The sequence below is a fragment of the Pleurodeles waltl genome, chromosome 4_2 (assembly GCF_031143425.1).
Source record: "Pleurodeles waltl isolate 20211129_DDA chromosome 4_2, aPleWal1.hap1.20221129, whole genome shotgun sequence".
Lineage (NCBI taxonomy): Eukaryota > Metazoa > Chordata > Amphibia > Caudata > Salamandridae > Pleurodeles > Pleurodeles waltl.
The window spans coordinates 202,633,944-202,650,999 of NC_090443.1; positions in this window are offsets into that span (position 1 = coordinate 202,633,944).

Sequence of the window (17,056 nt, forward strand, 5' to 3'; positions counted from 1 at the left end):
CGGTAAAGTGACAGATTTACCACCAGCCGTATTACGAGTCCATTATATCCTATGGAACTCGTAATACGGCTGGTGGTATATCCGTCACTTTTGGGACGGATTAACACCTCCTCCAAAGTTGTAATAACCCCCAATGTGTATCCCAAAACAAACTATTTTAAAAATCAGGTTGAAGAATATGGACAATTCATTTGTTTTCAGAGCAATTGCAATTGCTTCTCTCAAAATGAGAATGCACTATATTAGGGTTCCTTGAAGCTAGAAATTTTTAAATGGAGAGAGATCTAACCATGAATTTTCGTACATATTTTTTATTTTCTCCAAATCTAGGTCAGACCTCATATGAAGAAAGAAATCTGTAGGACCATTTCCACTGAATTGCCGATCTTGGGGGTCCATAGGTGCCGTAGCCTGCATTGCGGTAATCATTGGGAGCACCTATGTCACTGGACCAAAATGATGGCAGAGGTCCATCTAGGAAAGTCCTCCTAGCCGAGGAAGTTGGTGCATTTACAACCAGATCCCCCTAATGTCATGCATACTGCTAGTCACCTATCTTCTCCCGAATGAGGGGATGAAGGCAAGAGAGCACCATCAAGGAGGTTAGTTTTCAGTGTGTGGCCTGTTGCATGAAGTGACAATTTTTGTTGTAGCTGAACTACATAGGTCAAAGTACGTGGTGTCGGAGAGCAACAGTTATTTGAAATGGTAATATAGCAGTATGTATATTAAATGTGAGTATGTTGTGTATATAGAGCTATTTCCGTGTATTCACGCTTTCCAAAGTGATGAACCTTACCATGGATGTCTGGTTACATGGGCCTAACAGATAAATAAATGTGAATATATTGTGTATCAGAAAACATGGGACTGTCCTTCATATATATATATATATATATATATATATATATATATATATATATATAACAACGACTTCAATTTTCTGAATTATTCACCACAGCAGGGAAACAACCATGAATGGCCTCTTTGACTACAACAGTTAAAGTACAGATCAGTACAATAGTTCCTATGTCCAAATGGCGTGCAACGTAGTAAAGCATCTGAAATACATCTAACAACAAATGCATGATAGAACTTAAATGTATACTTGCAAAACAAACACAACATTGATATATGTGGAAGGATGCAATATGGAAGTAACACATGTCTTACAAAAACCCTGGTAGCTTATTACTTTAGTGTGGCTGACAGAGATGACTTGCACATATCTTTACTGAGGGCATCTTTTACAAAATAAAAATCATGGTTTTTGTAAGGTATAGGATTTATCATAATCCAAGTACTATTATTAATACTGACATGAATAAGACTGTGGAGTCTCTATAGGTGTGGTGAAGCAGAGTCACAATGTATTTCATGCCTATCTTCAAATGTGAAGATTAATTTCCACATTTGGGTACAATACACAGTCATGAAGAAAGCAGTTTTTACACTAGTGTGCCCAAACCTAAATATATATTTCAGCATTATAGAGTTTACCTTTGGAATGTTGGCCCTGAGTATGTGACATTATTATATGTGAAATGTAATGTGACAATCACAATTGTACCATACATACAGCCAGGTTCAGCATTTTACTCATATTCGTAAACCAGGATCCCGAACTTGATATAGATAATGATGCAATCAGAGCTATCCCACTATTGTGATTCATCTGTTAGAGGACAAGCCTTAATGGGTTTGTCTCACCTCTGTGTACAGTTTTACTACACATGACCATTTCTTTAGTGTGACGTCCAACTGTAATTTACAGCTTTGGGAAATGTAATTATTGATCAACATGCATCAGTGTTGACTATGAGCTGAATATTTAACTTATATTTTGTGACTTGGGGGTAAGTATTGTATCAGAAGGAGGTTTGGAATATTAGTACAGGTTGTTCTATGTCTCCATTTCCCAATTCACCACAGAGCCTTGGCCATGTCACGCCTAACACATTGACAACAAATGACCTGGGATGTCATCCATCTGAAGCCATCTGAAGTGTTGGTGGTGCGTTTGTAACATGAAGTCAGGGGTGGGGTGCATACATGTGCACTGAATCAACTTTGACAGATAAAGCAAGTTTTATAATGTGATGGAGCATGTTGCTCTGTATTTTCTGGTGTCACTTACATTACCATACGATTGTAGCAAAGGTTAGTGCTTATTCATTTCACAGACACAGGGTAGCACGGCACATTTGCACTATGCACAGCAGATAAATGGAACAACTTTAAAAATTACTTTAATAATGCTGTGAGCTTCTAAACATCCAGTATATGTAGACCCATCATGTACTTTTTTCCCCTTAGCACAGGTGTCCAGGACAAGTGAGGTAGACGTTGGCCGGAAGGGTGGGGAATTAGTCTGAGGGTGTCAGTCCTGAAACAGAAGGACCCTGCATCATGGTGGGTGATGGGGCTGGAGATGAGGACTCAACCTCCTCAGACTTAGAGGCCTCCACAGTAAACAAGCCCCAAGTGGTGGTGGACTAAAAAACTGCTCCAGGACTTACAACATCCACCATCACCACCAGGATAATCAGCACATTTCCTGCTATTCACCCCTAGGTTGGCCAGTATCCAGCCCCAAATGAGCTTGGGTCTCCTTTGCCCCAGGTACCTCTTTACTTGCCCCAGTCTACCCAACAGTGATGTCAGATGAGGTTCTTGACATACTATGAAGTATTTCTATTGGCCAGTCTCTAATGCTTGCTTTGGAACCCCCTTAGACTTCCCTGCTTACCACCCACCAATCCCTTCTCCTTCCTCTCAAGATCTTTCCTCTTCTGTAACCCATTCACCCTCTTCATAAAACCATCATCCACCTTTAATTGTCCTTCATACATTACATCCACACTCACATCCATACACTCTGGCAGTCACCAACACACAGACACCCACCCAGATATTCATATTAAACATAAAAAACATAATCACAAGCCAAAACATACAGACACCAACACAAACACCACTCTCTCGGCTACCACCACACCTGCAACCACACCCAACACAACCTTAGCCACCACCACCACCACATCCACCACTACATACAAAACCACAGCCACCACAATCACTATCATCATGACTTTCACAACTACAACCACACCCACAATGTGCACAGGTACCGCCACACCCACAACTACCACCACCACCTAACCCAAACATGCAACTTTATCAAAACACACGCCACATAAATCATCAAAACCACAAAAACACATGTCCTTAGACAAGCATGCAACTCTGTAAAACATACAGCACAGAAACCCAAACCTACTGACAAGCATGCAACATCAACAACACCCAAACTCAAACTCACAGACAACCACACACTATCAACCAAACAAACACCACCAAAGTACACACCCAAAGCCACAACATTCACAACACCACCACATTCATCACACTAAAAAATGATACCCTCATTGCAACAAAGAACGCAACACACACACAAACATAGAACCACACATCACCATGAAACTTCAGACACAATCACCCCCACAACAACACCCACCCACCACTACTACAACTGCTTCAATATCATCTACTTCCCACACACCTTGACTTTGGAGGCAAGGTTCCTCTATGGGAACATGGTGCACAACTCTAGTCTGACCCCATTTATTTTAATTTCTGATTTTATGTTTGTATTTATGAATAGTTATTTATGTTACAATTGAGAGTGGTATATTATTTTGTATAATTTTCTGGCTAACTTTAGTTTTCTTTTGGTGTACAACTATCACATTATTTAAAGATTATTTGAAATAAAAACATTTTTTAAGAAGGGTTGATTAATCATATTATTTGATGTGTAGGGGACACTAGGATATTTGTCTCTTACATTTTGTTGCCTGTGTGGCTTATACCCTTGAGTTATCTTATTCTGTATTGACAAGCATAATAATCACTATTTTTCATTCATCCTGTAGTTCCCACTGCATGTCCTGTAGTGACACATACCAGATCAGAAGTACATGTCCTGTCTGCATTAATTTGAGCTCATCATGGACATCAATGTGAGTGGATAGTTCTGACCATCTGGTCTGCCCTGATTTTTCACTTTTTGACCACCTGGTATTTGACCTTTTTACTGTGAGGGAGCCTCCTAGTCAGGGACACCCCACAGTAAAATCATGGTAAAATGGACTGCGTGTGTGATCCGCCTGTGTGCCGCCTTGCTATAGAAAGGCCGCTGTGGTGCAGCAAGAGTATGAGGCCCTGGGTAGGGTTCCTGGTGTGTGCAGCCCAAGAACTGCACTTAGGGGGGCCTGGTGCAGAAGGAACTATGCAGAGTGGGTGGTGACCTGGAGTAGGCCTCATGAGATGGGTGGTCCCAGAGGAGGGATAGTCAGAGTGCTTACTGTCTTTTTACTGTAGGGACACTCCAGTACATGTCAACATCAGTGTGCTTACTGTCTTTTCACTGTAGGGACACTCCATTCAATGTCAATAGGAAAGAGTGGTCTATTTTATGACTCAAGTCCCCTAGGGCCCACAGAGATCAGAGTCACACCAATGTACACTGTAACATGTATGAAAAGAATGATGCAGTAGGTTACAAAAGCATAGTTGTACAACTTATGGGTCATCCAGGAATGTCATCTTTCTCTGACTCAGCTCAGGATTAGGGTCATTTACTGCTCTATCCAGCTGCGTGAGCAGGGCCTTCCATCAATCAGCCAGCAGGAAATGGGCGGAGAAGCCCTGAAAGGAATGTTATGGAGAAGGGGCTAAGTTTCAGAGCTCATGTGGCCCATGCTCCTAGACGACACCGTTTTGAGCTATTGCAGAAGACTATGCAGGAAGAAGGGGACAGGGGCAAGGAAGTAATGTGGCACTTCTGGATTGGCCAGAGGTGCAGGCCTGCTGGACACTCCCTCCCCCACTCTTGGCTGTGCTTCACTGCTGGATCCCAGGGCTCGCCGAGAAGAAAAGTCAGGGGACAGTGTCACATCCCCTGCGAAGATGACCGCTGGCTGAGAGAGAGCCAGCAGCCAAAGACAAATCCATCTGCCTCCATGAATATGGTCGGAGGGGCCCCGGACCCTACCCCAGTGCCCCACAAAGAGGTTGAAGGTGGGAACCACTGTCGCACTCCTCATAGTGATGAGGGGGGCCACAGACCCATCCCGGGGTCCCGATGCAGCAGGAGAAGAGGGGGGAATGCATTCACACTCCCCCCAGGGACCCTGTCTGGCTGCCCAGCGGACACCAAAGGAAAGGCCGGCTCCCGCAGCAGCACCTGGAGGTTCTGGCTGTGGGGGGAGCAAGCGGGAGTGGCCAGGGGTGGGCTCCCAGAGCCGTTTCCCAGGAGCACTCACCTGACGGGAGAGTCCAGGTGGGACCGGATACCCCCCAACCATGAGGGCAGCCAGGGTGGGCTCCCCTTACTGCCCTCCACCAAGCAGGCAGCATGACAGGGGTGTCCGGGTAGAACCAGACACCCCCCCAACCATGTGGGCAGCCGGGGGTGGACTCCCTGCACTTTCCTCCACCCAGGACACCTGGAAACATAGCACAAGGCCTCTGGAAGGAAAAAACACCACAAAATGCAAAGCGGCTCTCCCCTGCACAGCCGCTCATCCCTAATGCATATATCCCACAAGGCCTTGTGAGGCCCAATATCATTCTGAGCTGTGTGCTCAACTCATGGTGGCCTCAAGAAGATGGGCTCACCACCAACCAAGCACCCATTGCCAGGGGAAGCTGCAGCAACAGCGCAGCATCCCTGCAATGCAACATTTGTGTCCCCACCCTAGGTTTGGTGGGTCAAAGGAAATATAACCCCTCAAAGGTTCCAAAATACTGCAAAACACAAGCCTCTTAGATCTATTGTTCTTTGTGAAACTGCTTCCTCTAGGGGTGTATGATGGTATTACACACAATTAGTTAAGGGTATGGTGTTATACCACGTTAATCAGGAATAACTAAAAGTAATCCTAATCTTTGAAGAATGTAAACATGTTCCTATATGTTTCTTGTCAATGCTGATTTGCGTGAATGCGGATTATTAGCCCACACCACCTCCCTTGAGTAAGCCTTGGACTGCTCTGCAAAGCTACGCTAAGAGAGTCAAGCACTACAATGGGTTGTTTGTTTCCCAGTGGTGGCCGTGTGCGGACCCATTACTTGTGCAGGCCACACAGCTAATGACCCACCCTCCAACACTCAATTTGATCTTCATAATACGTGTAAACCAACTTATTGTAACATATTATTTTATACTATGGTTGCATAGGTACAGGGACATTATTAGTAATATTTGACAGTCATATCAAGATGACAGGACAGGTGATGGAGGTGATTTATTGTTATCACCCTTCAGAAGGGGCAAGGAAATCATGATACAGACAACAAAATATCTTTGAATAAGCTGCACCCTCACATATGTGTGTAGAACTGCATTGTATACTTTTTTTATAAGATAGTCGTTTGAGCAAATTTAATGTCAGGTGTATGTGACATACACTTACAATTGTAGGAGTCACACAGACTTTGGAGATTGCTTGATGTTATTACTATTATAGTGGTGAGGTGATGTTCTCAGCTACACTAGCCTTTTATCCTGCGTTACCTTGAAAATAATGGACTATGACACCACAGATAAAATTTTGCACACTTTTCCAGAGTCTGTCTGAAAATAAGCATGCTACATGTATTTAAAAGCTCATTTGTACATAACAAATTTCTTTCTTAGATATACTTCAAAATTGGATGTTATATTAAAATGTTCTGGTGAACACATGCAGAAAAATCAACAGAATATGTTTCATATATATATGGACACTATAAGACAATATATCACACTGTATGCATTTATATACACCTACCTCGTATGATGGCACCGATATGGTGGGTCATCATTCAGCTCAAAGAGCAGGTGTGCCACACCTTCCAAAAGCATGGTCATTGTGACCTGAAGAGTGCAAGAGATTTGTAGTCGTAGCTTACCCACTTCTATCAGCTTAAAATGGCTAGCTCAGGCATGGAGGTTTAGCCACAATGGGAACACTGATGGAAAACCACATCGTAATTGGGAGGGTGGAGTTGTGGCTTTTATCCCACCCTCAGCCATGTTTTGGCTCTTAACTGTGTCGACGGAGGAGCCCGCAAGCGACAATGACAAAAGAACCATGTTTGAGTTTCTTCCCTCATACCACTAACAAATAAATCAGGCGGGAGTACAGTTCGGATGGCAGACAGACAGACCGTCAATTTTCCACAGATCATACACATCCATCAAGATATAAATAGGGTCCTAAGTTAGAAGGTAAAACTGCAGACCAGTATGAACCTGGTCTCTGTAGCCAATCCGTGCTCTATCGCAGTCAGCCATACATTGAGCCTATGTTCCAGTAAAGCTCAAGCAGATGTCTGCAGGTGCAGTGTAATACTTTTTGCTTCTATTTTATTATAAAAAATTTAAAATTCAGTTCCCTTTATTGGATTTTTGTTGTTTTGGTATCAATTGTCCCTATTTTTAAAAATTTAACTTGGATTTTTATTGTGTTGTCTTTCAACTGTTTTAATTGTTTTGGTACTTCTAAATACTTTACAAATGTTCTTTAGTTAATCCTGTCTGCTCTGTGCCATACATGCTGGCTGTTAAGCTCAGGTTTAAATTACTGAAGCCTTTACTGAACCTAACACACATAGGTGGTCATTCAAGTTCCCCCGCCAGAAGACCGTACCGCGGTCAGAAGACCGCGGCGGTCATTCTGAGTTTCCCGCTGGGCTGGCGGGCGACCGCCAGAAGGCCGCCCGCCCGCCCAGCGGGAAACCCCCTTCCACGAGGATGCCGGCTCCGAATGGAGCAGGCGAAGTGGAAGGGGTGCGACGGGTGCAGTTGCACCCGTCGCGATTTTCAGTGTCCGCCAAGCAGACACTGAAAATCAATGTGGGGCCCTGTTAGGGGGCCCCTGCAGTGCCCATGCCAGCGGCATGGGCACTGCAGGGGCCCCCAGGGGCCCCACGACACCCGTTACCGCCATCCTGTTCCTGGCGGTGAAAACCGCCAGGAACAGGATGGCGGTAAGGGGGTCGGAATCCCCATGGCGGCGCTGCTGGGATTCCCTGGGGCAGCGGGAAACCGGCGGGACACCGCCGGTTTCCCGTTTCTGACCACGGCTTTACCGCCGCGGTCAGAATGCCCCCGGAAGCACCGCCAGCCTGTTGGCGGTGCTTCCTCCGTCACCTACCCTGGCGGTCTATGACCGCCAGGGTAGGAATGACCCCCATAGTGACAGTATTACTTGAAATGGGCAATCATCCACTTTCTCACACAAGCTATATTTTGTTATGCACGCACTTCTGAGGTAGAGAAAATTAGTTAATGTATTATAGTTTTGGTGAGGTGTGTGTGGTAGGCACAGTAGGGTAGGTACCAAGGACCTGATTATGAGTTTGGTGGTCTTGGTACCACCGTGACGGTAGAATCACTATTGCAGCATTGGCGGTCCGACCGCCATATCACGATGCATGTGGTTTCATAGATGAAACGACCTCTGCCCGTTGATGATGATGGTGACCTCTGACCCTGCATCCTTGCAGGCAGGTCGCTTCCTCCTCACCACTGCTCTGGTAAGTGCTGCCATTGTTTTGGGCTTGTTTGGGCTTGTTTGGACTTGTCTGGGCTTGTTTGGGCTTCTTGGCTTCTCCTCTCCCGGAAGGCCCTGCCCCCCTCCTCCTCCTCGGAACTCTTCCCGCTCCTGACTCCTGCTGCCCCCGCCCCCTGCACTCCCATTGGGGGTTTCCCTCCCTCCTCCCAGCTGCCACTCCCTCCCACCTCCCCTCTTATGCCGGCTGCAGCGCGAGGTTAGAAGCGACCTCTGACCCTGCATCCTTGCAGGCAGGTCGCTTCCTCCTCACCACTGCTCTGGTAAGTGCTGCCATTGTTTTGGGCTTGTTTGGGCTTGTCTGGGCTTGTTTGGGCTTCTTGGCTTCTCCTCTCCCAGAAGGCCCTGCCCCCCTCCCTCCTCCTTGGAGCACTTCCCGCTCCTGACTCCTGCTGCCCCGCCCCCTGCACTCCCATTGGAGGTTTCCCTCCCTCCTCCCAGGTGCCACTCCCTCCCACCTCCCCTCTTATGCCAGCTGCAGCATGGACGTGCCGCTGGCGCACCAAAGGCAAGCCCGTCTGCGCCCGTCCGCGCCAAGACTGCGCCCAGCGCCAGACCCCCTGGCCAACACGCCTCCAGTGCCACCAAACACCTTTACACTGCCAACGAACTCCACGCCCTTAATCCAGGACGCTCCTCCATCTGCTTCCAGTCCACACCGACGTGCACCAAAGGGCCCTTCTCCTGCAAAGCCTGCAATTTCGCCTGCAACCTAACCTCCAAACTCCAAATCAAAACAGACAACCGCCTAAGATGCATCCTACTTAACACCCGGTCCGTCCACAAACATGCAATTGAACTCTGGGACCCCCTGACCACATACTCGCCCGACGTCGCATTCCTCACCGAAACCTGGATGAATTCGGCCTCAGAACCAGACGTAGCCATAGTCATACCAGAAAACTACAAGATCACCAGAAGAGACCGAATCAACAGACCAGGAGGAGGAATCGCCTTAGTCCACAAAAACACCATAAGAGTCTCCACCAACCACCACGATACCATCAATTCCGCCGAGCACCCCCACTTCAAAATCCACATCAACGCCAACAACACACTCAGAGGAACACTGGTCTACAGACCCCCTGGACCCAGACCGCAGTTCTGTGATGACATCGCCGATGTCATCAGCTCCCAAGCCCTCGCCTCAACAGACTACATCCTCCTTGGTGACCTAAACTTCCACCTAGAAAATAACAACGATATCAACACCACCAACCTAATCGACAACCTCGCCAACTTCGGCCTCAAGCAACTCGTCACTACACCCACCCACTCCGCAGGCCACACACTCGACCCCATCTTCTCAGCCAGCAACCACGTCTCTTTCAGACACACCACCAAACTCAGTTGGACAGACCACCGCTGCATCTACTTCTCCTACCAAAAACCAGTCACTCACCACCACCGCACACAACCCCCCCCGACGCAACTGGAGCAAAATATCAACGGATCAACTGATCTCCACTCTCGCCCGGGCCCCACCCCCTGGGACTCCAGACCCCAACATAGCCACCACCAACCTGCATAGCTTGATAGAAGATTGCACCAACACCCTCGCACCGCTCCAAAAAAAAAACAAATACCACCCACAGAATCAAGGCCAGCTGGTTCACCCCAGAACTACAGGAATCCAAACGACTATGTCACAGAATGGAAAAAACCTGGCACTTGACCCTACCAACTCTAACCACATAGATTTCAAGGATGCCCTACGCAAACATCACCAACTGAACAGCACCACCAAAAGGACCCACTTCAAAAACCGCATCAACGCCAACGCTCACAAAAGTAAAGAGCTCTTAGGCATCGTCAATTGTGCTCTCCACCCCCAGGACCTGCTCCAATGAACCCCTGCCATCACAGGAGTTCTGCAACTCACTGGCAACCCACGTCCGTCGAAAGATAGAAGAAATCCACAATAGCTTCAAACCCCAGACCCACCAGCTGACTACAAACACCCAAGAACCCAACGCTCCAAGCAACACCCACCTCATCCACACCTGGACCCCCGTCAACATAGAGGACACCGCCACCATCATGTCCTCCATCCACTCCAGATCACCATCGGACCCCTGCCCACACTATATCTCCAATAAGGCAAACATCATCATCACCCCCCACCTCTGCAAAACCATCAACAGCTCCTTCGAGCCAGCCACCTTCCCAGAAAGATGGAAGCACGCAGAAATCAACGCCCTGCTAAAGTAACCAAAGGCAGACCCAGACGACCCCAAGAACTACTGGCCAATCTCCGTCCTCCCCTTCCCAGCCAAGGTTATTGAAAAAATTGTAAACAGCCAACTATCCTGGTTCCTGGAAGACAGCAAGGTACTCGATACCTCCCAATCCGGATTCCGCAGAAACCACAGCACTGCGACTGCACTCATTGCTGCCAAAGACGACATTAGGACCATGCTCGACGAAGGAGAAACAGCAGCACTCATCCTCATGGACCTCTCTGCAGCTTTCGACACAGTATGTTATCACACTCTCCGCACACGCCTACACAACGCTGGAATCCGCTACAAGGCACTCGACTGGATCTCGTCATTTCTCTCAGGCAGAACCCTGAGAGTCTGCCTCCCACCGTTCTTGTCAGAAGCTTCCAGAATCATCTGTGGCATTCCCTAAGGACCTTCGCTCAGCCCCACGCTCTTCAACGTTTACATGGCCCCCCTCGCCAACATCGCACGAACCCATCACATCAACATAGTTTCCTACGCAGACGACACTCAGCTCATCCTCTCCCTCACAAAAGACCCTACAACTGCAAAGAACAACCTCCACAATGGACTTCACGCCATCGCCAGCTGGATGGAATCAAGCCACCTCAAGTTAAACACAGACAAGACAGAAATCCTCATCTTTGGCACCAACCCCTCAACTTGGAATGACTCCTGGTGGCCCACCTCCCTAGGAACAGCGCCCTCACCCACCACCCACGCACGCAACCTAGGCTTCATCTTGGACTCCGCACTCAGCATGACTCAGCAGGTTAATGCCATCTCCTCTTCCTGCTACAACACTCTCCGCATGCTCTGCAAAATCTTCAAGTGGATTCCCGTCGAAACCAGGTAAACTGTCACCCACGCCCTGGTGAGCAGCCGATTGGACTACGGAACGCCCTATATGCAGGAATGACAACCAAACTCCTAACAAAACTGTAAAGAATCCAGAACGCATCCGCCCACCTCATTCTGGACATCCCACGCAGTGACCACATTTCCCCCCACCTCAGAGACCTTCACTGGCTACCAGTGTGAAAGAGGATCACCTTCAAACTACTCATCCACGCACACAAGGCCATCCACAACACAGGCCCAGCCTACCTCAATGACAGACTCACCTTCCACACCCCCACCCGCAATCTTCGCTCCGCCAGCCTCGCCCTCGCCTCCATCCCCCGCATCCGGTGCACCTCCGCCGGAGGAAGATCCTTCTCTCACCTAGCCGCCAAGACCTGGAACTCCCTACCGCTCCACCTTCGCCAGACCTAAGACCTCTTGACATTCAGGAAACGCCTCAAGACATGGCTCTACGACTAGCAGCTCCCCCCCACCACAGTGCCTTGAGACCCTAACAGATAATTAGTGCGCTCTATAAATCCTTGATTGATTGATTGATTAGGTATGGTAGGTAGATCTGTAGTTAATGTGTGGTAGTGTAAGTATGTTAGTAGGTAGCCATGGATCCTATATGGTAGGTAATGAAGGAAGTTAGGTTTGGTATGCATATATGGTAGGTGTGATAGATTAGATATGGCAGGCTAGCTATATTTGGACATGATAACTTTTTGTCTGCTATTAAAAGGTGTGTGCTAATAAAGCATTTTCTAGGTTTTTTGCCACCAGATCTTAGCATTGTTAATGAGAAATATGAACATCTACCATTATCAATAAAGTACACATTTTCCTTATATATGAGTAGTTTATTGTATTTGATGCTATACATTGTCTATCCTTGTTTCTTATATTCACAACATGAACAATAAAAGATCCAGTCAATTAGAAGTAAAAGAATAACTTACGAGTACATATTTTTTTGCACATGTAATATTATTATTATCATTATTATTGTTATTATTATTATTATTACTAGTATGTATTATTAATATTATTATTATTATTATTATTATTATTATTATTACTAATAATAATAATAATAATAATAACAATTTTAAAAAGGCCTTTGCATTAGCAGTTACTTTGTACTCTCAAAGAAGAATGTTATGAAATGAAGGCAGAATATGTAGTTTGTGTTGAAAGTAGTGAACATGCACAGCAAGATATTGCATGGCAGATACTTTTGACAAGTGTGTATTACCCCAAATTAATATGATCCTGAGAAACGGACAAAGGAGAAAATGAAGTTATCTTACACACTGAAGCCTACCTGCAGGAAGTGAATCAACAGCTGGAGGATATCTTATGCAATCAGAAAATATAAAGCAACCTCACTTCAGACACACACACAAAATATCAGAATACCCTGGATAAATGGTAATACTTGAAGAGAAACATCATCATTGCTTCAAGCACCCAGCTGTACCACTCATGTACATACATCTCAAAGTGCACAAACCAGGCTTCCCACTTAAAGCAAGTTCTATTATCACAGGGATTCATTCGATCTGTATATATTGACAGTGAACTACAACCATCCATGAAGAATCTTCAATCGTACATCCAGGACTTAAGGGACATCGTGAAGAAATTAGACAACATCGACTGGCAACCAGATGGCAACCTTAGATGGTGTAAGTAAATATCCTTAAAGCACAAAGATGGATTAGAAGCAATAAATAAAGCATTAGCCAAATGATCAGTTGATCTATTGGAAAGAAACAAACAACTGTTGAGATATAGGAATTTTTCCTAACCAAAATTGTTTCACATTTAATCACATCATCTAGGCTGTAAAATGTAGAATAACTTTTTAATATATGAAGCCTACGTCAAGATAACCTATATGAAAGCTAATGCTATTGAAGGACTATACTTGACTATTGCCTTTCTGTGATATTCAAATCTACAACTAAAGCCATTTTCAAGGCATCATTTTCTCAGGAATGAATATATTTTTGAACAGTGTTCAGACAAAACATCGAGTTAAAAAGATCAAGTTGCAGAAAGTTTGAGTTTTTAATATCATGACAGAAATATTGTGTGCAAAAATTTTGTTGACAAAAATATAGATTTTTGAGGTAAGAAATATATTTTTTTGAGTTTCTTCATGTGTTTAAATATTATTTTATTGTACATGTGTTATATAGTTGGTGGGCTTATGTTATTTATATTTTTAATTTAATTGTACAATAGTAATTAATAGTGTTGTAGTGGGTTGTGAGGTTTGTAGGGCACAGGGTGGGAAATCAATTAGGTAAAGTTAATTCATATATTTTTTAATTAATAATAATAATTATGTATTTGATTATTATATATGAAAATTATGAAAATAATATTTTTATGGTATATTTTAGGGGTGGGTTGTTGGTTTGTAGGGGTGGGAAGTTATGGGTAGGATGGGAAGGGTAGGGTTGGTGTAACGGTGGGAGGTTAATTTGATAATAACGGACTAATCACTAATTATTGATATAGTATTAATTAATTGTTAATTAATCATGTAAATTGTGCAATTAATATTTTTATTATTAATATTTTAGGTGTGGGTTGCTGGGTTTGTTGGAGTATGCAGTGGGAAGTTACTTACATAATAATTGATTGATTATTATTTATTGATACATTATTAATTGATTAATTGTTAGTTGTGTAAACTGTTTAATTATAATACATTTTTTAATTTAGATATATGTTAAGTGTATAAATATACTTTGGGAATTTAATGAAATAATAATTAATTAACATTTTTTTATATTAATTATTTAAAAAAATATAATGATTTGAATTGTTCAATTGTTTTTAATGCATATAGTTATTTAATAAAAATAAGGTATGTGTTAGAAGTGAAGTACTTTCCCTACTCTTGTGCAGACTGGAGTGGTAATAGTAAATTTTACCCCTCCTGAGTCCAATGCTTTCCCTAATGTTGCACAGACTGGAGTGGGAATAGTACATGTATTATTCCTAAAAATTTATAGTTTTGTTTAAATTATATTCTTATTATGTTTCTGTGTATTTTAAATTTTAGTTTTTATTTAGTAATGTTTGTGTATATACAATATTTTTTAGCATTTTTTTTTTCTTTACTTTCTTATGTGTAATTAAATTGGTATGTTTTTTAACATTTTTGCATTTTATTTGCTACACTTTTTATTTTACTGTGTGTGTGGGTGTGTGTGTATATTACCTAGTGATGGTCGCCGCTAGGTAGTTTTAGTTCAGACCATGTTTCCAATGAAAAAGGATTTGTTGGCTTGCCTATATCTTTGGTACCATTTGACGAATCTTCACAAAATTGTCAAAACACAGTGTGCCGGTAGTTCTTGATGTTCATGGCTAGTATGCGGGTGATCTGTCAAGCAGGGGCCAAGAAAAGGAGGGGGTCAAACAAGTTGCATTTCTCATGTTAATTCCCATAGGACCTTTGAACACGACTACAGCCCGAACCTCTGGACGGAATTACACCAAATTTGGCAGAAAGGTAGCTTTGCTATGCAGATTCTGCTTTTATTAGGTGTAAATCCATTCAGGTATTTTTGAAAAATGTGAGGAAATTTGTATTTCTTTGTCCGTGGCGACTTTGTGAATAATGACAAGCTTGTGCAAGAAATGCACAGCTCTGATTGGCTGCCAAGACGTGAACCAGGAAGTGTTGACAGCCATCTTGGGACTCAGCGTCAGCTGAGTCCCTCAAAAAAATGAGAAAAAAAAGAAAATGGCCAGGGTAGAGACATCCTGATCCCTTTGCTCTTTTAAACAAAATTTTGCATCAAATTCTTCATATTCACAAATTTGTGGCAATTTAAAAAAAAACAAGGGCTGGCTCCTACGCTTGTTTTTTTTAAAGCCCCTGGGTGATCCAGGCTCTGGGGGTGAAGTTTTAAATAAGGAGGAGGGTACCCACGCCCCCCCTCCTGGACCTTTCAGTGCCCCAGGGTCCTCCACCCCCCTGTGGCTTGTTTTTCATTTTGTGCTGGAGGGCTGCATGGCTCTCTGGCAGCCCCAGTGACCGCCATCTCCACGGCCTTCCTTTTATTTCAATGTGAGGGGTGTGCAGCCCCACTGCAAACCCTGGAACAACCACCTCCCCAGGGCTTCATTCTATTTCAATGCGGGGGTTGCGCAGCCCCACCTCAGCCCTGGGGCCCACCACCTTCCCAGGGCAGACATGGAAAAAATAGAAAGGGGTCCATTTCAGACCCCTGCAGCCCTGGGCGCCACCATCTCCCCGAGGCTAAATTCACAGTTCAAGGGGGGGCCATGTGGGGAGCTGATAGCTCCCACCAAGCAAAAGCAAACAATGTCCACTTTCTCCAAGTGAGAGCTGTCAAACTGCTCTCACTTTCAGGAAGCAGAGTTCTCATCTTTCTTCCCTGCATGCAAGTATGGATGCGGGGAAGACAGATTAAAACATTGTTCCCACAAGCAGGGAGGAGCTATTGAAAACAGCTCCCCCAAGCAGAGCAATGCTCTGCTCTGACAGGACGTGGGGAGCAGGATAGGTCAGCAGGGCCTTCAGGCCATCTCATAGTGGGATGGAAGAGAGAGACAGAGAGAGAGCTTATCATTGGAATGGTCTCTACATACAATGACTTCAAAGCGTCAAACTAGCAAGATGTTTGAGATGATTGTTATAGTTTTGTTTGGATGCAGAGAAATGGTCAAGGTCTTGTACTGTCACTCAGTCATATCAACTTCATTTTGGTTCAAAGGACTATAAAAGCACAATAAAACAAACAAATATATATTTCATAGAGCATAATAAATACAATACTTAGTCTAGTACAATAAAATCAGTTAATCGAAGAATAATAAGTGCATCCTATAGCACAACCAATTGATGCGTGGAATAGAGTGCCCCTACAAAATAGCAGCTCCATATGACAAAAAGCCTGTGAAGCATAAAACCTCAAGGGACGCCTAAATATGGCTCCACATATGTATATCATGCCATCCGGCACAAAGAAGGCCACAGAGGCAACTCAGACGCTCTGTCTCTCACTGTAGGTAAAGTGCATTGTACATTAACCATTAAAATTTAAGATAAAAGCAACATGTGAAATTATAATATAATAGACACAGTACACATAAGAACAAATTCTCAAAATTCAAGTATTAAAATGCCAAATAATTGAATTAAATCAAAGATAAAATCCAGATACTAAGATATTTCTTCCAGAGGCGTGATGTGGAATACTCTATGGGCCAGATGTATCAAAGCTGTTTACATTCACAAATGGTGCGAACGGCCATTTGCGAATGCAAAACTGTCTTTCAGTATGTATGAAAGGCATTTGCTATGCAATTTTAAAG